The 20,015-nt window shown below is 42.7% G+C and overlaps 1 protein-coding gene and 1 pseudogene across 14 annotated transcripts in view; one reads left to right on the top strand and one right to left on the bottom strand.

Moving 5' to 3' along the window:
* Positions 1 to 5,663: 5,663 nt before the first annotated feature.
* On the bottom strand, positions 5,664 to 6,546 carry LOC137476029 (pre-mRNA-splicing factor SPF27 pseudogene; annotated as a pseudogene).
* Positions 6,547 to 9,449: 2,903 nt separating this feature from the next.
* PTPN5 (protein tyrosine phosphatase non-receptor type 5) overlaps positions 9,450 to 20,015 on the top strand; it is a 78,659-nt gene continuing 68,093 nt past the window's right edge. For 3 of the 14 annotated variants that reach the window (XM_068194001.1, XM_068194015.1, XM_068194009.1), the window contains exon 1: positions 10,314 to 10,468. The gene's annotated coding sequence lies outside the window, so the exon portion shown is untranslated. The other 11 variants (XM_068194002.1, XM_068194010.1, XM_068194014.1 and 8 more) reach the window with 10 other exon arrangements.

Raw genomic sequence — 20,015 nt, forward strand, 5'->3', positions numbered from 1 at the left:
TTTAACCACAGACAAATATTTTCTTTTACCAATATACTAAAGGCATTTTTTAAGACATCAAGATGCTATTAAAACACAAAGAATTATTTTCTATGGTGGTGATCTCATAGAAATACAATACTGAAATTATCTCTGCTCAGGGTATTGATCATAAGGCCCTAATCAATTTGATTTCCCTGGTTCAGTATTTTAGCCTGTCATCCCTCAAGGTCTCCATTATTCATATACATCCTTTACATCTCTATGTACAACCATAATTGCTGCTATATACTGGTAATGAATGAACTTCAGTAGCAAAGGACATTTGTCTCACACACATGGAAAACTTAGGAAGCATCACAGAAATTATCACTTTATGAATGAATTATCTGAATTCCTATATTTTTAAATATCTCTGACCTTGGTAGAACTATTTCAAGTATGAAGATACTTTCTATGGAACATTTTTCTATGGACCAAATGTACTTGTTTGTGCTTTTGGATGATTTTGGATATAAATTTTCTCAATTCTGCATCAAGAGGACTATTAAATCAGAGAGATAAACAGGTAAAAATCTTTAGCCATACCCAGCTATAGACACTCCAGCTATCTCAAGTGTCTGTCAGTGCTGCTTAGCAGCAAGGCATGCTGTGAAAGGCTTGTTTACTAATATTTGCAAGACTACAACAGATGTACAAAATGAGCTAGGCTACAGTGAACATTAAGAAAGGGCAGCTGATTGTTTAATCTAGAGACAGGGAATTTGCTAGAAACACCACTAACTGTTTGCTGGCATGGAAATTTTTATAGTCGAGATGAATATTCTCTATAGCATCATTCCTTCCTTTCAGATTTGTGCTTTTTTCCTCCAAAATCACTGAAGCTGGACTATAGATTTTTGTGTATAGGAAGGTCTGGCTGGTGATTGCTGTTGGTTTTACCAAAACTTTTATGATTTGACTATTTGTATGTAAAATATGTAACAGCAAGAAGGAAAAATTTATGCAGAGACAATGTTTTGAATGCTGGATATGGACAGGAGGGATCCTGCAGAGAGATGAAATCAATCGAGGAATAAATGGGGTACTTTAATGCTTCAGGAAGCTTGATGTGTATTAAAGGGAAACATTTTAGAATTGACTGTATATATCTCATTGGTTTCTTTATGGTTAGGTTTACACAGCAGCCATTAGTTCTTTTTCTTATTGGCAAATACAGCACATTTTCATGGCTGTGAGTGTATACATATATAAAATATGTGTGTGAGATACTATACTTCTCAATTCAGATTGCATCTAAAATCCAGCTCCTGTAGTTCATGCTTCTGCAAGAGTCTCACCTGCTTTGTTTGGCCCTGTTCAGCTGGTATAGAAAACTACCTAGACCCTGGTCTCAAAAATTTACTTTCCAATTTAGAAAAAGATACTTTAAGCAGTGACAATAAGTATCAGGGGAAAGAGGAAAAACAATACAGGTGATAAGATCAGGCAATTACTAAGCTAACAAAATTATTTTGATTTTAGAATTTCCCCATCAAATCTTAATATCTAATATTTTGCTAATAGTTTTTAATAACCATTTCAAAATCAGCTTTGCCCAAATGAGTAGTCCTGAACTCTCAAGAGTGCCAAAAAGTGATGTGAAAATTTTAAATGCACTGCATTTGTGGATTCTGTCTCAAACTACTTCCCAGGACCCGACACCAACAATGCATAGGACACTCAATGATTTCTGTAAACAGTCTTAAGTTGAGCAGCTACCTAATACCAAAGGTCTCACAAACACCAGCAGCTTTTGGAAGCATGTGCATTGTCTATTTTAGTTCCTTTTTTTAGATTCGTACATACAATGACCTTAAGCTCTTTCACTTCCCATTATCAGACCATTTTCAAAATCATACATTCTCAGAGTGTCAAAGCCCTTGTTCTCTCCTGCAGCAAAGGTCTCTCCTGCTGTAGCTATAGAGGTCTGCAGGCCTGATTCCCTGAAAACATCCTGCCATCAGTATACTTTTTGTCCTCAAACAAGGAATAGCAAGCTGCCATTCTGATTTCCTCTAAGCCATATGCTTCAGCATCTTGAAAGCATCCAAGCCAAGACTTCCTTTGCTTAGCTTGAACCACTGAAATGGGATAACCTCACAGTCCCAATCTTATACTTCTGGATTTTTTTATTTCTGACTTTTTTGCAAATCGAGGTTTATAACTCAAGCACAAATTATGCTCCCAAAATTTTGAATCTGATGTTGTTAACCTTCTGCAGTGTGCATTTATCAAAATAGCTGCTGGTGACAAAGCTGAGAGGGGAAACCCCGGGACATGCACCATATGGTGACAGGGACAGCAACAGAGACAGTAAGAAATAGTAATTACTAAATAAAACAATCCTTCATGGTTTCAAAATGGCTTTTCTAGGAAGTATTAATAACTCCTGGTTGATTCTTCCTTCACATCTCCTTCTCAACTTTGGGAAAAGTTTTTCTTTCCTCCTTCTGCCTTTTTTAACATTTGAAATATAAGTAGTATTATAGTAACCATGGTATCCTGATGACATAATGGTTACCATGAGAACAAAGCTGAAATAGTGTCATCAGAGCCCCTTCTCTCTGCTGTGTGTTGAGTTTTATATTTAATAGAGATGGCCAAACTGCTGCCACCCAGCCTGGCCAATTATTTCTGGCTTCATGGTTTCAAAGCTCATAAAAGCAGAGCTGCCCTGTGCTTCTGCCTTGGTACAGTTAGTTTTGCTTCAGGGCAGCTGTGCCACCAGCTTGTAAGATAGGTCTGCAAAGCAGCAAGTAAGAGGATAACAGTTGTAACAGATTCCCTCAGGACAGTGGCATTTGTCATGTGCCTTGGGCATCCTCCAGTGCCCTTGGCCATGAGTAAAATGGTGGTTCTTGATCTCCACTTGCCAGACAAACCAGATTTTAAATATTTTTTACTTAACTGGGCTTGAAGATTTCTCTGTTAGCCTGTGCAAGGTCTCTCAGTGCATGATTGCCTGTGGTCCAATCTTACAATTACTTCTGCTCTCTCTCTGCACCCACAAAGGAATCCACTGGCCACTGCCAAAATGCTGTACCAGAACGTAGCTACAGCTTCAGACAAACAAAAGTTATTCCCAGCTAGTTTCCTCAGAGAAGATCCTCTCTTTTACTGCAAGAACCGCTGGACATGACTCACTGCATATTGTTTGTTCATTTTGCTATATATATTTCCCAAATGCTATTTTAAGTTGCATTTCTCCCTTATGCTCCTACCAAGTTTACTGCATGAAAACATCTCTCCAGTTTTAATTTCATATTTAACCAAAACAAATGTGGCTTGGCTCTGTTCACTTCAGTAAAGCTATCTGGATTTGCATTCTGCATACAGATATAAGAGTTGGTCAGAGGGAAAGGCATGGAAGGTACTACAAAACAAAGGGGCCAGTGAAGCAGGCAGCATTTCATACAAAGCTCCCTGCATTCTGCCTGTGCTTCCACACCAACCCAATTCACTACCTGCAGATGGTTCACATGCATTTTCTTCCTCCTCTAACCAGAATCCACCACACAGACTCTTCCCAAAGATTCTGGCCATAACCTGTTTTGGCTGAACAGGTCCAGCTCCCTCATCTATTCCTCAAAGGAGAGATGCTCCAGACCCTTAAGTATCTTTGCAGTCCTCCACTGGACCTGCTCCAGGAGCTCCATCTCTCTCTTGTACTGGGGAGCTCAGAGCTCAGTACCCCAGGTGAGCCTTCACCAGGGCTCAGCAGAGGGACAGGATCACCTTCCTGGCCTGCTGTCAATGCTTTTCCTAATGCTCCCCAGGATACCATTGGCCTTCTTGGCCACAAGGACACACTGATGGCTCATGGACAGCTTGTTGTCCAAGCAGGACTGCCAGGTACTCCTCCGCAGAGCTGCTTCCCAGCTGATCAGCCAAGGTCAAATGGGTCTCATGTCCAGTAGGTCAAACAGGAATTATAACCCAAAATCATTTAGAAACCAGATGGATTAGATACTTCAATTACTTTCTTGACCATGAAATCATATGGCCATAGACTATTAACAAGGACACAAATACAGGAGCACATCAACTTCAAATGTTACAAATTCCTAGTTATTCCCACCTTAACCCTTACCAGGATCCTTACCAGCTGCCTCAGACACAGTATAGTGGAAATACTTCACGCTAAACAAGGTCAAACCTTTATACAAAATTCAGCAATAGCCTCTGTTCTACAGCTGCATCAGTGGGTGCCCCAAAATTATTTACATCTTCTGAATACTACCTCAAACCTGCTTCATCAGTTGTGCTTCACCAAAAGTTCAACCCTGATGCCAGCTGTAATCCTGAGTCAGCTATCTCCCCAGTGGGGAGCTGCTGCCAGAGTCAACACTGAAGTCCCTGGCATGGCTGGCAATACCCCCAGCTTGCTGGTCACTGAGTCTCCACTCTCTGCCCCATGTTTGATGTTGGCCTCACCACAATCTCCCACTAACCCTTCCTAATTGTGTCAGGGTGACAAAACAACAGAACAAACCCAGGTTGCCACCAGGCTAACTCAAGTTCATCATGCCCCCATAGGTCATTCATGTACCTAATCCCAAATTATGGCCCCCTTTTTTTCTGACACAGTTTTAACAGCAAGTAGGTGGTTGACTGATTCCACCATGTTCTCTGCAGGGTACAGGGTACCCAAATTTTGTAATTCAAAATCAGTTCAGGCAGATTTGGGATGTTTTTCAGCAAAAAATTGCAGAGAACAACATGTGGTTTTAATATCAGACCTCCTTCACTTTGGTACGCTCAAGAAGCAAAATGATTTCTCAGAATAAAGCAGAGAAACCCTGCTGCTTCTCAGCTCTTTGCTGCTGCCACCCCCTAAACCCTGCAAAGGCACTGTGCACCCCATGGTAGTGAGCTGGTAGAGTAGCTTGGAGCATTTGGGAATAAGGAGAACTGATTCCATGGTCTGCTGCAGTCTTTCTGAACTCTCGGAGGAGGTCCCATCACAAGATGATTCCAGATTTTCTTAACACTGACTTTTGGAAGGGAAGAGGATACTGACCTAGTGCAGTAGTTTAGTTTTCCCTTACATCAGACTGACTCACCCTGCTCTGATACCAGCTCACAATTCTCTCTTAATTGGGAAAATTACTAGGATAGTACTCACTGCCTGAATTCTGGGTCATAAAGTCATTCTCTGACTCAGAAGAAGGTTTACAACAGCTGTGGCAGTGATATGTACTGCAGGTGAGTCATGTTGAACTGTCATAGACAGGTAGAAGAATTATAAGAGAAAGGCCTTATGAAATCAGGCCTTGCTCTGCTAAAATTGCCAAAGCTGGCCTGTCATTTCTTCTAAGTGCAGCTAACAAGAAATTTGCAAGTTCCCATGTGAAGCTATTTTGAGAATGAGAAGTTCATTTAACACAACAATATATTCTGAGGGGGAAAAACAAATGCACCTGTGTAAACAATAAGATTTGTCCCATGAGAACGCACAAAGGAAAAATGTCAACATATCTAGAGAGAGAAAATTTGATAGACATATACAATAGCCCTTACTGACCAATGAACTGAGTTTCACCGTATTGCTGACCAATTAGGTTTAACACAGTGCCTTCTGATACTTCCTACAAATATTATGAGCTTTGTGAATAAAGAATTGGGTTTCTGCATGAAGAAAATGGATTATTGGCAGATTTATTCCAATATGTGGTGACCCTGAAGATGCGATCGACACGAATTTAACACAAAGAAAAGAAACTACAGAAATACCCTTTTACCACCTCACACAAGTCCAGCTAGAGGTGTCTACAGACACAGCATCTCCAAAGTGTCTGGTTTGTAGTTTTTAACACATGCTGCACTAAGACGAGTCAGGATTAAGTTACTGAAAGTCTTGCTGGATATTCTCCTTGTTTGCTTCCCCATGCTACTGCTTGATTTGTGAAATTTCATTTTCCAGCTGCACAATAGTTCCTTCAATCTCATATTTTTTACTGACAAGAGAGACCCACGCGGATTCCATCTCACGCAGCTTAGCCCCAGCTGTGAGCTGCATGTTCTTCCCCTGCCAGTTCAGGTCTTGAATGTTTTTCTTCAATTTCTGAAGCTCTTTCTGGGCTTGTTCTATCATATGAACTAGATGCCTATTGTACAACGTCCAGACGTTGCAGTCATGCTGGGACATGAGTTCCAGGTTCTTGATGCGCACGGCCTGGTTCTCCAGCTGTGCCATGGAATTGTTCACACACTCCTCCCATGCCGTGATGTCATACTTCTGCCCAGAGGACGGGGCGGGCGGATTGTACCTCTTCATACTGAGTAGTTCCAGGGGCTGCCAGGCTGCCAGGCGCTCAAACTTGGTCTGCATGATCTCGGTCTCAAAGGCGCTGTAGTCGTGCATGGGCAGGTAGCTGAGGTAGTTCTTGGTTGACCAGTATCGCCACGTCTCCTCTTCCACCAGCGTCGCGGCTGCCTTCTGCACGCCCAGCACCTCGTATCCTGGTCAAAGTAGGGCAGCACATCCACTGCCACATCCCCAGCCACCAGCCCCAGGCCCAACATCTTGGCCACGGCTGCGTGCACTCACATCTTGCCCAGGGGACCACATAGGGTTCCGATCACCTGCGTGCCTGCAGCTCTCCTCTTCTCCCAAGATTATTTGCAGCAATTAATTTAAGTACTTAACTAAGTCCTATAGCCTTAAATTTTATCTGCAGTAGTTCTTTAAAGTTTAGAAATAATTAGCTCATGAAAAAAATTTTATTGTTGAAGTAGACAAAGTCAGAATAATACAACCTGACACCCTGTGGGTCAGGGTGTTGGTAGCAGTCCGAATAAATGGTGGCTGCAGTCCTCCTGGAGTGACAAATGTGGTTCTATTGAAGCAGAGATCCTGTAGAAGGGTGTAGTTTTTCTCTGAAGTTCCAGTGATGGTGTAGAAGGGTCTGGTCTTCCTCTGGGAATACACTGAAAAAAAGCTCGCTAGTGTTCCAAATCTCAGATTATATCCAGGTAGGAATGCTTGGCTCCTACCCCTGGGTGGAGCATCTCACAATGGGATGATGTAATTTTATCAGCCATGCAGTGAGACTCAATGACCCATTAACAGAACATATTTCCTGGTCAGAGGATGAGTTGTCGAGGAGATAAAGAACACTGCACCAACTGATAAAATACATACTTCTGGTTACAACTTGTATTGCAATCCAAGACAGTTAAATATTACTTTTCTACATTGTAAAATATATAGTTGTTTTATTTTAAGAGATGACTCTGACTAAAACAGCTGTGATGAAACACTGCTAAACACCTGTTTGTGGGTAAAGAAGATACAGTGTATTCACTCTTGATTTTGTTGAAGATTTTATTAATCCTTACAATTTCTGCTTGTTTTATCTTCCATAGATAACACAGAAGAGTCAGTAATGATTCTACATTATGTGTGTTACTGATTGTAAGCTGGTTTAGAGTTTTCCTTTGTTTCACTTTGCTGTCACAGGTACATGGCTGTTTAGAAAGGTGTGATCTCAATTTCCTAAGATGGTAACCACTAGTATATTGATTACATGATGTGAATTTACTGATTTTATACTAGGCATTATTCATAATATGTTATTACTGTATTTATAGCCAGCTTCTTATATGCTTTAACATCTCTTTGTGTAATTATCTAAAAGACATGTGTGTGGCAGCACATTCCTCTCTCTCTCAAGATTTTTCATAAAGGTGCACAGAGACAAAGAAAGAGAAAACAATTTCTATTTCTGCTCCTTGTTTTTCTCATGTGGAATGTGCTTTGAGAATTGTTTACCTGGGGTGATTGCTTGATTGGATTCTGGTGAGAATTGTTTGAGTCTGGTGGCCAATCGGATCCACCTGTGTCTGGACTCTGGTGAACAGGGTCACAAGTCCTTAGTGGTTAGATATGGTAGTTAGAGAAAGTAGCATATAGTTTTAGTATCCTCCTTTATATAGTATATTAATGTATTTTAGCATAGTTATGATAAAGAAATCATTCAGCCTTCTGAAATGGGGTTGGACATCATCATTCTTCCCATTGGGTTCGCCTGCATTTTACAATACACGTGTAATTTCAGGATTCTTCCTTTTTGTTCTCTAGCTGCTTATGCATCCCTTACACCAAATAAATGAAAGATTGCACTGCCTCATCTTATAATGATATATTCATTGTTCTATAACAAAAGATTTGACAGTGCTTTATTGTCCACTCAGTTTTCAAGAACACAAACTTTAAGAAATTAAGCTCCTTCGACACTTCTCTCCACAGAAATCAAAACCAGCTTTTTTTTTAATTCAGATGATAAAATTTTAGCTGATATAAATTTTCTGGCAAGCATTAAATTTGTGGAGGCATATTGGTTTAAAACAGCTCAGAACGTGATTCTAGATTAATGGGACAAAACCCCATGTTTATTGATTATGTAACTGCAAATGCAGATATGTCTCGAGTGCAGCATGCAATGTATGTACCAACATATAAAATTTTCCATGCATATTCAGAAGTAGAAAATGTTCTTTTCAATTTAAATTGTATGAGATTTAAAGAAATAAATAATTTTGGGTGTTCAAATCAAGATTTCCAGTGAATAAAATAAAGAAAATACGTAAAAAATTAGTTAAAGGAATTACTGATTTTCAGTGAATGGATAGTGAGGTAACCACTTTCTTTGTAGGCCCCCACTACCTGATCTTGTAATCCTTTGTGCAGTAAGGCTACTAAAACTAACACCACAAACCAAACTTATCAATAGTCACAGCCAAAGCACTGGAACAATCTCTGCTCTCCAGCCACAGATTGTGAAATGTGTGTTTAACAAGTCACAAGCATTTTTGGGACAACTGATCTGAGGGAAAAAAGGATTACAAGGCTACCCCACAGTACCAACTAATCACTGGGAAAACCAAGTGGGCTTTAAATGATTTTTGAGATTGTTTCCTCCCTCCCATTACTTCTGGACAGTAGTCCTAATTCAGGTATTAGGTGCTGTATTTTTATGAGTACAAAATGAGTTGCCTTTGGTGGAGCGAAGTGGGTTTATAAATGAGGAACTAACCAGTTGCTGAGACATCTCTAAGGCTACAGTCGTGTCTCTAGCTCGAGAAGACATCAACCTTACACCTGCCCTGTGGGAACAAACCCAGCAAAGGCATCGCAGCGTCTTCAAGCGGCCTTTCAGCCCCCTCTGAGCAGAGATGCCGGGGGTGCCGCTGGCAGTCAGCAGCCGCCAGCTCCCCTCTCTCAGGAGCCCACAGCCCACCTGCCACGGTCAGCCGAGCCCACCGCCCCCGGGCATCACTGCGACAGCGGCCCCGGCGCTCCTGGGGGCTGGGCCGGCTGCTCCCGCTCGCTGCCTGGCTGTTTCATTCATGCTTTCTCCTTCGCCATCTCCCTCTCCGACTGAGGGGAAACGGGAGCGCGCGTGGGCGGCCGCTGGAAGGCTCCCTGTCAGTCAAGCGGCCGAGCTGAAAAGAAGGCGAGCGAGGGAGAGGGAGGCAGAACAGCTTTCCCGGGGAGGGGGCGGCTGTTGTCGGCTGCCAGCCTCGCAGCCCTTACCGGGGTATCTGCAGAGACGGGGTGGGGGGAAGGCGGGAGCGGTGTTGCACCACAGACCTTCCCGCTGGGGGGGTAAGCGGCTCTTTCCTGTCGCTCGTCACCTGTCCCCCCTCCCCACACACGCACCCAGCGGCGATGGGGCGGGGGGCGGCAGCGGCCGCCTTGTCTGGCGAGCACCGGGCCCAGGGTCCGTACCCCCGGCGCTGTGGGGGCTGCCCGTACGTGTCTGCCAGGGCAGCGGAGGGGGGCGAGCCCGGGGGGTGTCAGTGGTGGGGAGTACGTGGGGCAGCGTGTCTCCTCGGCTCTCCGCAGGACCGGGGAACTTCCTCAGGCTCAGGGGCGCTCCGTAGTGCCGGCACCAAGCGCAGCGCGGGGAGGCTTGCGAGGGGAGGCTCGGGGCAAGTTCCACGCTTTCGGGCGGGGGGGCGGCCCCGCAGCGGGCTGAGGTGGGCTGGCGCTCGGTACCGGGAGGGGAGGGGGCGGCTGCCGACGGCGGGAGCGGGGCTCTGGTGCAGCGGGGCCGGGGGCTCGGCGGGGGAGAGCCCCCTGCTCCCACCGTGCCGCAGAGCTGCCTTTGTGCTCCCTCCGCACCTGAGCGCCGGGCTGGGAGGGACGGCGCAGGTGGAGGCGGGCACGGCAGCAGCTGCGGCGCATCCCCGGAGCCGGGGCGGGGAGGTAAGGCGAGGCTGTGCCGTGCTGCGGCGGCCGCTCCCGGGGCTGCGGGGGGCGGCTGCACGCCGGCGGCTGTGCCTCCGGCCGGCGGCTGTGCCTCCGGCCGGCGGCGGGGGCGGCGGGCAGGACACGTCCCTTGCTTGGCTTTTCCTGCAGCCGTTTCCCATTCCGTCCTGCTGCACGCAGAGAGATGCAACAGCGGCAGCCCGGTCCCCTGAGGAAGGACGGGGCTTGGAGGTGGGCGAGTGGCATCAGCCCTGCCGATGGGCGGTGAGGCTGCCGGGCGAGGGTCTGGGGCCGAGGGGTGCCTTTCCGCTCCCGCGGTGTCCGCGCAGCCGTCCGCGGAGCGCTGAGGCGGCCGCAGCCCGGCTCCTCCGGCGCCGCTCGCACCCCCGGGGCGTCCGCTCCGCTCCGCGCCCGCAGGGCCCGGGCACGGCGGCGGCGCGCACAAGGCTGGGCTTTTCCCCGCCACAGAGCGCCGAGATACGCGGAGCAGATGCCGGTGTATGCGCCTAGCGGAACTCGCTTGGGAAAGGCTCGGGGGTTTGGGGGAGGCTGCTTTCGAACTGGCATAGCCGGTTGTTAACTACCGGCTGCATTTAAAATTTTAGCAGCAGCAACAGCTTTGCGATGCTTTCCGGGAATGCTGCTGCCTGGGAGCTGATGTTCCAGGCGGCCCGCGGTACGGGCCATCTCTCTCCTAGATGGCAGTGCTGAGAGCAGGATAGCTGTCTGTGTAGGTTATAAAGTGCTGGGAACCTGGAGTCCTGTGCAGCTGGATTTTGGTAGAGTTATGGGTGGAACGGAACAGCATTCACGTGTGCCCTGTGAGCTTTTTTTGCAGTTAAGACAAGTTTTTTCCTTCAAACTTCACATACGGTTATCTTGTAATGCAATTACATTTTGGTGAGACTGGGATTGTTATGTTATGTGAGAAAGGAAAAACTAATTGAGTAGGTTAAGCCTGTTGTATTTCAAAAGGCAGAGTTATTTACAAAGTTGCCGAGGTTCGGATCCAGCGCCGCTGGCTGCCACTTGATTGGCAACGATTTACAGCTGCTGGTCAGCTTCTGTGTTTGTGGTAGAGCAACAAATCACAGATTCAGAAGAAATGTGGCTCCGTTACCCTCTTTTTTTTTTCTTTATTTCCAGAATGTCGCATATACTGAGGAAGCAATTTTTTTATTTGATCACAATGTTTTGTTAGTCAGTTTGAGATGATAACTTCCTTGTTTCATAAATTGTGCAGTTCAAGTTCAAATCTCAGACAGACACAGAGCTCATGTTGATTTTAGCACAAGTTGTATGGTGCATGACAAGGGAGCTGAATTTTACTGTGTGGGATAGCTGAAGCAAATTTTCTTGCTGCTTGCTCTACTTCCAGTTTGTTCCTTTGGAGTAGTGATTTTGCCAATGTTGTCATTGATATATTTGAGTTAATGTTGTACATTTGAAGCCAAGGATAGTTCAGGGGCTCAGTATGTGCCCATTGAGAGAGATGATTCAGCCAGTTGACTTGAATGTGGATGAAATGGACATGAGAACTCTTAATCTACATTTGCATATAATGAGTCCAAACGCTCTCAGTAGGTATGTGCAGAAAGGTAAGCACATCATGTTTGGTTGTTTTGTTCCTTTTGTTATAATTGAACAGGCATTGTTCTTTGTAGGATTGTGTCGTTGGTTTGGTGGATTTTTTACTTCTTATTTGGCCGTATTATGGTTTAAGGGCTTTAAAATGTTTGTCACTCCACTGCAGAAATAGTTGCCAACTGGATGACATGCATGTAAAACTAGAACAAGGGCCTTTAAATAGCAAAACCATCAATTTAGTAACAATTTAGTGTGATAAATGGCAGAATGCACAAAAAGAATGCAAATCTAAACAATTATAGCATGCATCTTTTGGTACTAATATTGATTAAGTATAAAGCACAAAAGGCAAAAGCACATACATCTTTTAAGTGCCTAAACTGGTTTGAAATGGAAGAGCTGTTTTCTGTTATGTGTTTTTATTTTTTTCCTGTTATATGGTTTATACTTTAAAAACAAGCACGGGGTGGGGGAAAGATCAGAGAAGTTTTTACAAGTATTTCTTTTGTTTTCTGCATCTCAGAATTCCATTATGTAGCAGGATGCTTTCCAGTTTCTGCTTTCTCTGTATCTGGAAAGGGAGATGTTGCTGCAGCAGGAGCAATTATACTGATTTGCAGCACAATTAAAAAAAAAATCTGTTCTCTCTGTCTAAAAAGGTCAACCATGGTTTGGGCTTGTCAACAGAAGAGATGAGACAGGGAAGTTAAGTTTGTTCAACAAAGAGAGTGAAGAAATGTACAATTAGAAAATTTCTGTTTCATTCATAAAATGAGTAGATTTGCCTAACCAACTGCACTGAAGAATTTCACTTGCTTGGCTTTCCCTCACCATTGCCCACAAGCCAACCTTTTCTGAAAGGCAGGGGGTTTGGCTGGTTGATCTCTCTCTCATGTGGAATGTTGAGTCCAGAGGCAGTGGGGACTAGAGGTGTGTAGGCTTTTGCAGAAGAGCCTTTCTGACTAATAGATTTTCAAAAGGTGCACAACAGAAGCCCATAACTGAGAACTCTGCTCTCACAGTTCATTTTCCGTTTCCTGCTTGCCTTGTGTAGGCCACAGGAGCATGTGACTGGTGTGACCCAAGATTCAACTTATGACAGGGCCAGCTTCTTGGTTCAAACTCATGCTTAGAGAGTTTATCTTGAGATTTCAGAGATAATGTGTTTCTACTTTAGAGAATATTTGACACTTCCTTGCAAAGAGAACATGCAAATGAAATGTAAGAACTGAAGGACTGATTTGCAGTAAAGCATCTTTAGCAGAATAAGGCCAGCTGACATACAGAGTATTTGTGTGCTGCATGTATCCATGCTACCACAGAGAGAGCAAGCTATATGATAGTCAAGAATGGCAAAGGTTTTGAATGTCTCTGGAACATCACAGTATTTTTTATTTCATGATGGAGCTCATGTTATTTTCAGACTCCTCTCTTAATTCTACCCAGAATTAAAACTGTGTTGATTCTACCCAGAACCAGACCGTCCTGTGATTTTGAGCAACTTTAAAGAGCTAGTATGGTAATAATTCACATATTAGAAATCAGATTCAAGCTCCTGTGTCGTAAGAGTCCTGATCTGTGACCAGCTAGAATGCCAGTAAGTCGTAAGTTATTGGTTTGTGTCTTTTTTACTTAGTCCTTCCTTGTTTAGTGACTTACTGCATGTAACCTGACTCCTAACCTCTTTGGGGCAGGAGCAGCCTTTCCTAACTTGTTTCAGTAGGGCTCAGATCCTTGTTTGCAGCTCTAGGAGATGGATGTAATAGAAAGTATCCATCTAGTAACCCTGGTTTAAGGTCATGAGTAGCTGCCAAAAATATTTAGTATTTGCAGGAGCTGGTTCTCTAGCATAAAAATATTATTTCTTGTTTGTTTTCAAATTCAGTATCATATTTTGTTTCATTCTGTGTTTTGCTTCTGTGTGTAGGGGTATAACAGCTAGACAGTGCAACTTTCTGTATTTTTATAGCAATTCTGTTCTGTGGATACAACTGCATGTGCTAACAGGAACTCATTTTTGACACAAACTCACCCTTTGGATATAAGCAACTTGCTTAAGCTACAGGGAGATTGTGACCTGCCTTATCTATCATCAGATAAATAACTTTTATTATTGCAGTATATAATAAAGCCATTTAGACTATCTTTAGAAAATAATTAAATATGTGAGGCCAGGCTCAAACAGCAGTGAGTGCCAGCAAGAGTGAAAACTATGGGTAATGCATTTTATGTACGTGCATTTGTTTAGGATGATGACTGTCTTTGTAATCTTGTGTGTGCAAACTTGTTACCTCCAGATGGGCCAGAGTTTCAGGTGGGCTTTGAAAGCTTCAATGAGAAGTTACCAGTCACTGCAGTGTGCAGAGCCTGCACCTTGCTAGTTTTGTCCACTGCTACACCCACAGCTAACACGTCACCATCTAAACTGATGTCTGTGTGGATGCACTGCTTCATCAAACTGCATAAGCTATACCACAGCTAGTCTTAATTACACTGCTTTTTAAAAATCATTCCAATGATGTAGTCTGTGCACTGCTAGAGTTTTTCTGCCCCTTGATTATCTACAGATCAGGTTTCATTGGAAGTGCTGATGAGCACCCAGGACTCTGAAGGCAGCAGTTTTGTGCAAGATAAGAATGTTCCTTAAAGAAGCTGATGGAGGTTAGAGTTCCTAGCAGACACTGACAGCATAAGATGTCACTGTAGTCTAGTCTGAAATTGTATGTCTGAAGGACAATTGGATGTCCTTGACTTTGCAAGAAGTTTTTGTACTGAAGAAACTTAATAGTGGGTTAAAAAATGCTTTCAGGAGCTGTGTAGATATGTTTGTTTCTGATCAGTTGCATTATTACAACTATGGAGCAATTAGGGTTTTTTTTTTCTACAAGTGAGTGTGAATTGAAGCACTCTACATTAGAGGAAGACATTTAATTTATCCTGATGGACCTGTGATCTGCACCTATCAGTTCTGAATGACTTTGTTTCCAGAACTGCTTGGAAATCAAGGAAACGGATGGTGTAAGCTGTATAACATAACTGGTTCCAAAGGAGTCTCTGTTTGAAAGCTGTGTGTTCCAAAGCTGTTGGTTAACTGGCAGAAGGCTCTTTGAAACCTGCAGTTCACAAAAGTCATGAAGTCCTTGATGTAATTAAATACGCAAAATATCTCATATGAATGATTTGCATACCCTTGCAGAACTTTTTTTTAATCACTGAGCCCTTTTGCAGCATAGGCTCCTATCAGTAGGGAACAGGTTGAAAGTTTAGAGGCCAGGACAGTAATGCTGCGTGTCATGCCCTGAAATACTTTCTGCAATTGTAAACACAATATTAAATAAAACTCAACACAATTCTTGGCAAATAAATGATTGATCACTGCTGTGGGGAAAAAAAATCACTAGGTATTTTAGTGGGCAAGTCCAGTGGACTTAGATATTTCCATTTCAAAAAGTGGAAGAATTTTCTCTTCCTAATATTTCCTTTCATCTTCATTATACAGTCCTTGTAAAAAACAATAAATGGAGAAGGAGTCTTGCAAAATATGGTTCTATTTGTAAGTAGGCAGTTATCAAATGCTGTCTCTCATTCCTATGTGACCCCAAGAGATGTGGGAGATGGATTTATTTAATTGGGAAATTGAGGGCTAATCTACATATGGAAATTCACAAACATTAGCATACCAAGCTTATTTTCCATGCACACATGGCCCTTATGCAATCAGACTGTGAACTGGAGATGTATATGCCTGAATATTTGGAATGGCTCTTCTGGTGTGTTAGCCCTGTGTAGACAGACTCTTAGATTTGAATTAGTATTGCAGCAGTTGGTGAAATCTAAACCTAAAGGAGAATAAAACAATGAAAGGAGCCATTTAACAGTGCAAGTAGAGATGTAGCAAGAGCACAAAGATCTTTGAGGTACATGTGCTTTGGCAAAGATACACGTTTTCATCTGTTAACCCAATATGAGAAGTTCAGGTTAAAAATCCTCCTAGATATCAACTCTTTTGTTTGTTCTGTATATGCTGAGAACAGAATATTCTGTTTGAACAGAATATTTTAATTTAGAGGAATATGTCACATTTACAGCTGTAGGTGTTTCTTCAGGTAATGATGTATCTTGTGTTACTAGTGCAGCAAAGCGACTCTGACACTGGACTCAATCCTTGTGGGTACCTTCCAGTGTGGGAGGATGGATTGTAGGAGAATAGAGAGAGTGCTGAATGCAATCTTGCCCCTGAGGAGTTGCAGCTGTACTAACTACCAAAGACTAGGAACAGCCTTGCCCTTAATAGGTCACAGCTGTGTCCAATAAGGATGGTCCAAAAAGGATGGGTTATGAAAGAGGGGGTCAGCTAGTTGAGAGGAGAGTTGGAGTCAGTTGGCTGTGCTGCTGTGAGGAGCAAGAGTCAGGTGGTTGTGCTAGGGACAGAAGGGGCCAGGTGTTCATGTTAGGGACTAAAGGGTCACGGTTGTGATAGGGGCAGTAAGGGTTAGTATGCCTTACTAGGGACAGAAAGGGTCAGGTGTTGGTGTTAGGGACTGAAAGGGTTAGTATGTGCTGCTAGGGAGAGAAAGGCTCAGGTGGTCATGCTAGGGACAGGAAGAAGTCAGCCAGTGTGGGAGGAAAGAGAAAAGGAGTCAGTGCTGCAAGGAGCTGCCCATGAGAACTCGCAGAGAGAAGGTATAAAAATCTTACAGTAGGATGATAAACTAATGGTGACAGTCAGTTCCCATCCAGCGTTGATTGGTGCCAAGCACCAATGCCAACATTCCAACTCAGAATATTCCATGATAAACATTTGTTACTTCTTGAAATGCGTGTTTACTGAAATCAGTTATGCCTAGAAACCCCCACGTCCCTAGATCCTATGACTTCTGTGTGTCTGGAGATGTCTTTATTCAAATGCAAGGGGTACAGATAAAGATAACTCATATTAAGTGCTATTAAAAATTAGATGTGAAGAATTGGCATATGAATAGCACTAATCTGTAAAATTAGGTCTGTAAATATAATTTTTTTTTAAATAAATGGCGAAGGAAGAGTAGACACCTGACAGTGGGAGCTATTGATGCAAAGGAACAAACAGGATACTTGAAGGAAATTGATCTTTCAAAAAAAGTGAATTATTTGTTAAATATCAGTAAGCAGTTTAGATTTTCTTTATAGTGCACAAGATTTAAGTTATGTTTCTCATGTCACACTCTGAAATAATTGACAGTAGAGTATTTGCTCTGTGGGACCACATCAACCCATGAACTCATTGCAAAAGATGGTCAAAAGACATATTACAAAAAATTAGGTCTGGCTTGTGAGAAAATATGGTTTCAAATTGTGAATTAATTTAAATTGAAGAACTTTTCTAAACAAGGGTTTTACTGAGAAAATACAATTTAGGATGCTTTGTTTACCTTCAGTTATTTAAATTTTAATTTTTAAATGACTTATCTGTATTGTTTCTGACTTCCTTACAAGCAGAGACTTGAAACTTTCACATTTTTAAAGACTGAACAGGACCATTTGTATTTACTAATATGGGGTTTGTGCACAGCTCCCTTCCTTATTGAAACTATAGCATACTACATAAGTTACTGTTTCATGAATAGTTCAATTCCCTTCTGATTTCCCCTCTTAACTGAATTCCCTTCTGATTTCACCTCTTAGTGAGGGTGGCTTAGATAAATTTAGGTGATGACTTCATTTGGACCAGTGTACACATAATTTTCTAGATGAGGTTGTATTTTTTCCCCCCTAATTCCACAGTCCAGAAAACAGCAATCCTTGTGGTTTCTACCCTGAGATAAACATTTCATTTTTCCCTCTAGATAGTTGCTACTCCCCTTCACTGGCAAACCATATTCTGTTCATAACACCAATGATATAACCTCTAATGGTATCTTAGAGTGTGTTAGATAATACAAATGCTGGCATTTGGTAAAGAACTCCTCTGGATATTGTTGAATAACCAAAACCATTGGGGGGGAAAAAAAGCTCAAAATTTTGCACAGTGAGGGTATTTGTTCTGAATTTTATCTCTCAGTTGCTATAAATAATAACCATTTTCATAATAGATGACTTGCAGTCTGTAAAAGCAGGTCATTCCAATTATTACCTTATTTCTCTTCCTGTTTCAATGGCAGGAGATTTTTAGCAGCCAACAGCATTGCAGACATTTTTAGGTGGATGTGACCACTTCATGGTTGCGAGATAAGGGGAAGGCTCTGCTGGGGTATAGGAAGCTTTGTGTCCTTTGGCAAGGCAGGGTTTAAAAGGCCAAGCCAACAATTACCTTGGGTTTTGTAGCCCCATTCCTGCCTCCCACCAGCTTGCCTGGAGCACTGCTTTACTTCACTTGTGTGTAATGAGAGTTGTCAAGTGAACATTAAAGGGGTGGAGAGAATAGCACTTGAGAAGTTTCTTCTTTGGTTGAGAGAAGTCCAGGGGAGCAGAACAGCCTATTGGACCTGCTCACTGGCCCCAGCTGGCCTCTGAAATTTGGGTTGCCACAAGCAGTCCACAGGCTGTAGGCTGGCAGTTGTCACACGCAGCTGTGGTGACAACACAAACAGCAGAAGACTTCCCACATTCTGGAGACCTGTTACCTGTTGATTAGCTACCTACCCAAAAGGCAGGCTGGTGGATCTCCCTGGATGTGTTCCATATTTTATATTTTGCAGCTCATACTGGTGTCTTGGAATTGGCCAAAATTTTGGGTTAATTAAAATACAGGTGTATACTCCCATAAAATGGTAAGGAAAGCAGACCATTGCAGACCTGCTAATGGCAGTGAGAATCCATATGAGCTTGAGGTTTAATTTTTCTCTACTCTTGCAAGATTTAGGTCATAATGTTTAAGTCAGGACATTTAGAAGCAAGCTAGGCATCTTGATTGAGCCTCCCTAAGAGAGTACTTGTTTTACCAGAGATGTTATTTGAAGCATTCTTGGATATGCGATACCACTTTTGAATTTACTGTTAGTTCACTGAATTACACTTGCCTGTTTGTTTTTGGGGTTTTTTTGGGGGGTTATTTTTTTTTTTTTTTGGGGTTGTTGGGTGGGTTTTCTTTTTGGTTTGTGGGTTTTTTTGTTGTTGTTGTTTGGTTTTGTGTTTTAATGCAGGTATATAATGTATGCTTAATATGCTTTTTCTTAGCATCATCAAGAGATTCTTTGGAAGGGAATTAATTTTATTTATCAGGCAGTGCATTTTCTCCTGGTGGTTCTGGAGAGTCCTTTTTACTTTTAGGAGCAGACACTTGCTTCTTCCTTCCTGTACCTTGACTGGTTGAGTATGGCTAGGTTTATTTTCTTTTGCAGAATGCCTTCCATTTGTTCCTTCATTTTCAGTTGTTGCCAACATCTGTTCCCTCATTTTCAGTGTCAGTAATAGTATACATTACCAGACTGGGGCTTGGCTGAAGCTGTTTGCTTCAGGAGCACAGCCTCCCTTGCCAGTGGAGATCACCGCCACCATTCCATTACCCTGACTGAAGCCTCTGCTCCTTAAGTCTTAGAATAGCAAGCCAGAGAGGTGGAATAATTTAAATAGTTGCCTTGTTTCATTCCTCTTCTAAACATGGAAATCGGAGCCTGCAAACATTCATAAGATGAAACACTGGCACAGACGGGGTAATTTCTGTGAAACTGCAGATGTGACTACTTTGTTATGAAATTGCTGGGAGCTTCAAGAATTATTGTTACAAATCCTGTGACTAAAAAGTATTTAATGGCTATTTTATTGTGCTGCTGATTGCTTTTGCACTTCAGAGCCTATTTGGAATTGTCACGTAATTAAAAAGTTGCTATTTTCTTTTAAATTAGAAGAGGACTTCTCTCTTACTTGCATGATGCCTGATTTGCACCAACGGACACAAGGAACTGAGTGCCCAAATACTGTCTGTATTTCAGCCTTTTAGTTATTGCTTTAAACCATGTTTTCAGATGGTGTTCTGTTCTTTGTAGTAAATTACTGCAAGCACATGCAACGTTCTCCATGCTATGTACGTTTTCTAACATCCCAAATTTCTACATTATGTATATTGTCCCCAGAGCAGGCACTGACATTTGCTCTTTTATCTCTTTAGAGCTTTTTTGCATCGTGTACAAGAGTGTTTGAATTTGTTCAGGAAAACCATCATCCCTTTGAATTTCCTATGAGCTCTCTAGCACTGTAACCCCTCAGACTCCTG

Source organism: Anomalospiza imberbis, chromosome 6, assembly GCF_031753505.1.
Source record: "Anomalospiza imberbis isolate Cuckoo-Finch-1a 21T00152 chromosome 6, ASM3175350v1, whole genome shotgun sequence".
In the NCBI taxonomy this organism is placed as follows: domain Eukaryota; kingdom Metazoa; phylum Chordata; class Aves; order Passeriformes; family Viduidae; genus Anomalospiza; species Anomalospiza imberbis.